Here is a 6,595-nt window from a genome sequence, read left to right as displayed (position 1 = left end):
GGTAAGTGGTGAGGGTGGAGAAGGACATGGCAGTCCACTCTGGTATTTTTGCCTGGAAAACCCCATGGATGGAGGATCCTGGCGGGCTACAGTCTATGGGTCAGACACAACTGAGCGACTAACACACACTCAGTGGTTGGGGAGGCACTGGGCTGTCAAGACTCGCAGGCGGCCTTGCTCTGCTTTGGCTCCTGGAGGAAGCTGATGTAACTGGTGCTTGTGGGTCCCATTCTGTGTCCACACCAGAAAGCTGGCTGGTTGTTTTTCCCTTGAAAAAATAGGCCTGACCGGTCCTGACCCTCACTCCAGTCACAGCAGGACAGCCCCTACCTGCCTCTCCCGGGCTCCCACCTGTACTTCTTCATCATCCAGGAAAATCTGTTTCCAGGGCCAAGATCCCAGGTCCTGCCCTCGGGGTCCTACCAGAGTTGGGGTGCAGAGTGAGAAATGGGCAGTTTTCTTCCTCAAGGTTGGGCAGTCACCTGGAATACACATCTGAGCTTGAATTTCACTTTCCTTTTGTCCTCCAATAATTTGCTGTGTGCTGGGGCTTGCGTGGCAAGCCTGGCCCCAGATTTCTTTGAAAGAAAACCCCCGACCAGGCCAGATGCATTAGTATTGTCAGCACAACTGTTACCCTCCTTCAGAGAAAGGTCAACAAATAATTTCAGCTTTGTTTAAAGCTTCTTTAATGGATTCTGTAAAATGCTCTAATTACCAATGATTATTCATCGAAGTGCTTGCGAGCTTTTTAAAGCTTTTCTGCACCCATTTCACTTTGTTCACATGGAGTTCAAGTTCTCTGGTGTACTTAAGCAAGAGGAGGCATTTCATTTCTTTTTCTTATTTATTTATTTTTTTTAATCATGTGATTTGGAGTGTTTTCAGGGCCAGCAGGCTTTCTCTCTTCTTGGTCTGAAGCAGAAAGCTCTTACACGACTTCCCATCTGTTTCCATTTTGCCCCCCAATCAGAGATGAAATGCCACCTAAATGATAAGGAAGTCTCTTTCTTGCCAAATGTAACATAACTGCCTTCTGCTTTACTCAGAATCCTTGTGTGCATGGTCTCGCTTGAGCCCCACCAAGGGGGCTGAAGGACTCACCCGGACTGGGTCCTTCACTTCTGCTGGGCTGTTGACCTTCAGGATGGATCATTCTCTGTCTCGGGCCGCCCTGTCCATCTTCATGGGCATTCGACAGTATCCCCAGCCTCTACCCACCAGACGCCAGTAGCCCTGTCCCTAGTTGTGGCAACCAGAAATGTCCTCAGATAGTCTCAAATGCCCACGAGGGCAAGATCACGCTTGTTGAGGAGTTTTCACATGAAGAGGCCAACGCCCAGTGTCCAACGCCCCATCGACAGTGAGCCGTAGAGCTAGAGTCTGTCGGCACTGATGGGCCCAGCAGCCCCCAAATCCAGTAGGGCGCACCGTCTTGTCCTCCCCTACTTCTGTTCAACTCCCTCCATCATGGTCCCTTCTGACCTGAGCTTCTCTATGCAGCAGGTCTCTCTCTTGGAGTTTCTATGTTTCACGCTTCTTCTATTCTGGTTCCCTAAGTCTCACACTGTCCAGGATCAGATATGCCACCTGATCCTTAGAGTGTCCATCAAGGGTCTGAACAGGGTGCCAGAAAGCTCCCCCAGGGAGTCTGTCCCCCAACCCCACCTCTGCAACCCTGCCAGTTTGGGTCAGCTCTGACCTCAGGCAACCCCCATCCCTGGGCTGCAAAAGTGAGGTGGAGACCCACTGGAAGGGAGAGAAGCTGCACTGACTCAGCTCCACACAGCCCTGAGGAAATTGTCCACTTCCCTCATGTTCCTTGTCCAGCTGGAAGCACAGTCTCCAGTTCATGGTAACTAGCCAGAGCACCCGTGTTAGTAACAAGCTTAGAGTGTTCTGAGATGGTGACCTCTGACCTGCCTGGTTCCCAGGATCTCACTTTACCTGTCCTCTCTTGGCTGAAAGGGTTGATTTGGGGTCAGGCCTCCACTGGGGGTGGGGTACATGAATGTGTGTACAAAGTGTGCATACATATGAGTGTGTTGTCATGGGTGGTGGTGGTATTTGGGGAGAGGGGATTCTTTCATCTAAGGTCTACATGTTTTGGAAATATTGGATTAGACAAAATTACACAGGATTCTTTATTGAAGGACTTCTCAGTCTTTACTTGCCAACATGCTCTGCGACTATCTTAGAGTGATATGGGATGCAATAGTTTCCAAGGTAATTTGTCCACAGGATTTTTTTTTTTTCCCTTTTCATGGAGTATCTTATGCCACCATTCACAGAGTATTCCTTGAGAAGGCATTCACTGGATATGAAAGTGCACCTCTCTCCCGTTCGTCAGCCAGTTCCAAGGTAGCTTTGCAACCAGGAGGGATCCAGGTGGCCAAATATGGATGTACAAACCCTCCTTGGGTGTGATGGGTCTCAGTGGCTGGAATCAGGGCAAGACCCCAGAAAAGAGAAAATCCTTCCCAAATGTCTGGGCATGCCCACTGCCTGGGGGTTGGTCTGTATGACCTGACCTTCCCGTCCAGCTCAGTGGCCCTAAGGGTAAATGGTGTGGCCAGAAGACATGGGGTGATGGGGTGGGGGGAGCCGAGAGAGAAAGAAACCCACCCTTGCCCACCTTCTCCGAAACTCCAGAAGAGAGGTGCAAGGGAGAGTGTGTGGGGGGAAAGAAAAACAGAAGATTCCATTTGTACCGGATGGTTTTGTTTTTTTATCTGTTTGCAAATGTTCAGTGTAATGGTTTGAAACCCAGCCGTGTAGCTGCCGCCGCCCACACACAGAGCTGCAGTAGCACTGAGCATCGGCAGGCAAGCCGTATCTCCAGCATCGGCCATTACACCCGAACCCACACCAGGGCAGGCTGCACCCCTACCCCCCGGGTCCCTCCACCACCCCCCACCACCCTGCACCCCTGACACCCACCATCCTCCACACACACAATTAAAAAAAAATTTTCCAGCACTCGGTTTCCTCTAGAGAAGGCAGAAAGAGAAGCAAAGGCAGACATGGGACGAGGAGGGAGGAAACTCGTGCCTCATCGGAGCCACCAGTTTTCCGGAGAGCGCGGCAGCCCCCACCTGCCTGTGGACTGACCACTTCAAGGTGAGAGAGGTCTTTGTGATTTCTTTGTGCACCTGGAGGTCTGGGAGGCAAGGCCAGATGAAGGGAGCTTAATCACTGAGCCTTGTCTGTCACCTCCTGAGTGATTCTATCAGGCAAGCATGATGGATGCTCTCTTCCAAGCACACGCAGTTTTCTGTGACACAAGCCCCCACTCAGGTCCCCGTGAGTGCCTTGGAGTCAGGGGGCTTCTCAGGCCCCCTCCTCCACCTCTCAGCACAGCCTCCTGAGCCGAGACGTGGACTAAGGGCTGACCCTGCCTTTGGCTTGACCTGTTGATTTCCGACTGAGGCCACTGACCTTCCTCCTTGGAGTGAGCGCTGACCCCAAAGTGGGTCCCTACAGAGTGGTTCTCCATCTATGGGACTTTGGGAAACCTGTCTGCCCAGTGGCCCCAAGCCCGGTAATCAGAAGCAATCAGACCCAGCTGTCCAGCTAATCTCTATGAAATAGGCTTCCTTCCCAGTAGAAATCAACAAAGTTTAAAATAGAACGGACTGTAATCGGAAATGAAGCTATAGAGTTGTGTGTGTGTGAGGCAACACAGCAACATCCGTATGGAAAATATTAAGGACAAATTACATAGCTCACCGCCATGGGAGCCAGGAAAAGAAATGATTTCCTTGCTTATTAAGCATGTTTGTGGGTCGAAGGGGAACCGAGTGGGGACATCTCCTCTGGACACTTTCAACCTCTGGACCAGAAGGAGAGGGATTAGAGAAGAACGACAAAGATGGAGGGAAAGGAAAAAGGCCACAATGTAACGTACTTGGAGAAGAGAAGCAGAGAAAAAAAGCTCCAAATTCTGTGCAGTGAGGGATGAATCAGTTGGCATAGGTTTATTTTTAGTCTCTAAGATCTGCTGTTACAGTTTGCCTGGCATTAATTAATGTCATAGGCGTGTTTCAGATTCTGAAGGTCCTGAGCGTGTCATTCAAACCGGGAGGTGTCGACCCTCATGTCTGGGCGCTCTCGGGCCTCGGGGTCTGGTCTCCTGCACAAACACGAGTCCAGAATGTTGCGCTCTCTGACCTTGCCCTCTCCGGGTGTATCCGTTCATCTCCTGGCTCCAACCCGTGGAGGTCTGGCCACTGGCCAAGGGAGAATTGCAATTGTTATGCTTTGTTTTTCAAAAAGGAAAGGCTGTACGGAGTCGAAATTGGGGGGAAAAGATGTTGGATCATGGCTTGGAAAAAAAAAATGGCTTTAGAGGCATCTCTACCACTACAGAGAAGGACGGGGCTCCCTAATCTCCACACGGGGTGAATATTGACGAAGTGTGTTTTGTAAACAGAGAATCGCTCCCAAGGTAGTTCGGACGAAGCGTAATATTTTAGCAGGAACTCATCATGGGACTTGGAAGTGGTCAGATGTTGGCTGAAATCTCACCTGAGGCTACTTACCCTGAAAACGCCTGTTCATATTTTGGAGCCCAGGCTGTATTGAAAGAGCAGTTTAGATGCCGGAGCTGTCCTGAGCAGGGTGCCTCGCTCTCTGAGGTGAAAACAGGATAACAGCTGGCATGAGGAAGAGGCAAGCGTGAGAAACAACGCCGAGCAGTAGTGGAACCATTGAGACAACTGTCTTTGTACATTTGCAACAATTATTAGGTCAGTAAGAAAGTGTGAATGCATCCCAGCCCCTGATTCGAGAGGACATCTCTTGTCCTCTCTTAAATTCATTCAAATATCCCCCCGCGACCCTACAGTCAGACTCAGTCATTGACGACTAGGTGTTCAGAGCCGCCTATGTATGGTCTTCATTTAGCTCCTGAGTCTTTCATGGTTGGTCCATCTGAGACAGGGGAGTGGACAACCCCACCCAGGAACATTCCAGAGCAGTGGTTGACCTCTCTATCAAGTGAAGAAATACAAAGAGTGTGGCTGATCTCTGATGGCCACTGGGCAGGTTCAGTGCTCGGGTCCTCAAGAGAGATTAGCATCACTGAATTTGAGCAGTTCTTAAGAAGGAGGGTCAGGACCACCGAGAGGGTGTGAGTAGGCAGGGAACTGACTTGGGTGTTTTGTCGAGATTGGGTTCTGTCCTTCAACCCAGGCAGCGGACTCAAGGATCCCTAGTCCATGCATGTGAGCTGTGTGTGTCTGGGTGAGTCATTCCTTCCTGACCACACCAAGCTCCTTGAACATGGCCCATCACATCCTCTACCAAAGCTTCTTCAGCAACCACAGTTGGATTTTTCTGGGCCGGGAACACCTAGCTAGCAGGTGGTGATGAGTGGGGATCCAGTGGATGGGTAGCGGGAATTCCGTTCTAATGGGAACCTCTGGTTCCTTCCAGGTTTGCCATGTGTGTGGCCACTGATGTACGAGATGGGTGCCCACCTGGGCACATCAGACAGGGCAGATGACAGACCTTCAGGCTCTTGTCACCTGCTTGAGACCTGACCAGAGGATGCCCTTAGAAAATGAAGTGAAAGCTTCCCCCGGTGCTGAAAACCTGGAGTCTTTAGCAGCTTTGTAATTTGTTTAAGTGCAGAGAGGTCTGATATGCCAGGCCAGTTGAAGGGATAAATCCAAAACTATGATCAGAGAAGGTGACTGCTGCTGCTGACTCTGACTGCCCAGTGTTATGCCCGGGAAGGAGATGCTTTGCCTGCATCTCTTTTTCTAGTCCTTGTAATGCCTGGGAGGCTGCAGCCATCCCATCACCTTCTGATGGAGGAGGAAACGGAGCCTTATGTATGTTATTTTTTGCATTGCCTTCCATAGTAGATCCACCGATCTTACTATAAAATAACTCTTTCCCCTAAAAAAGGCTTGATGAAGGATTTTCCTCTCCCTCACTCCTGGGCGAGGCACCTGTTTACCTGTGGTGTCTGCAGGCAGAGTCCTGCCCATTCTGGAAGTACAGGGGCCCCATTGGAAGAGCCAGAGCTCAGCCCACTGGAGGGAGGCCTGTGGGGCCGGAGGGGTGGCCTCCCTGCAGGTGAAGGGCAAAGGTCCCCAGCCCCGTTCCTTGCCTGCTGAGTTCCCACCCCCAGCAAAGGTCTGCAGCTAGGCGACTGTCACCTATGGTCCTGGGAAGGGCCAGTTGTCTGCAGTGCAATGCGGAAGCTCGACGGGGTGCAGCGTGGAGGCGGGCGTCCCACGTGAGGGGCAGGGTTCTCCAGGGCCCCTAGCTCCCAAGCAGCCCCATCTACAGGTCCTCCCTGGCCCCCTCCTCCTCTGTGACCGCTGTGGGCCTCACATCCTGGGGGGGTCCCTAGAAACAGGGCCTGTTGATGCAAACACACGTGTCTCTCGCCACAGGAAACGTGGGCTCACGTCCACAGTGATAACCACCGCGCTCCTCCCAGACACAGAAGAGGAACAGCTTTTCAATGTTTAACTAAATTAGGAAACATGTGTTCTCCCTGCCCCTGTGTCTCCTTCTGGCGGTTCTCAGTTGACCTTAGGTGGAGCCTCTGCTCTAGCTTTCTATCCTACAGTGGGAAGCT

General features: G+C 51.4%; 1 protein-coding gene across 1 annotated transcript in view; it reads left to right on the top strand.

The window, feature by feature from the left end:
- The first annotated feature begins 2,900 nt into the window (after positions 1–2,900).
- ZNF831 (zinc finger protein 831) overlaps positions 2,901–6,595 on the top strand; it is a 109,985-nt gene continuing 106,290 nt past the window's right edge. The window contains exon 1 of the mRNA XM_070801369.1: positions 2,901–3,120. The gene's annotated coding sequence lies outside the window, so the exon portion shown is untranslated. The remainder of the gene's footprint in view (positions 3,121–6,595) is intronic.

Source organism: Bos indicus, chromosome 13 (assembly GCF_029378745.1).
Source record: "Bos indicus isolate NIAB-ARS_2022 breed Sahiwal x Tharparkar chromosome 13, NIAB-ARS_B.indTharparkar_mat_pri_1.0, whole genome shotgun sequence".
Classification (NCBI taxonomy): domain Eukaryota; kingdom Metazoa; phylum Chordata; class Mammalia; order Artiodactyla; family Bovidae; genus Bos; species Bos indicus.
The sequence above is the reverse complement of the archived record's forward strand: the minus strand, read 5'-3'. Positions and strand labels throughout refer to the sequence as shown.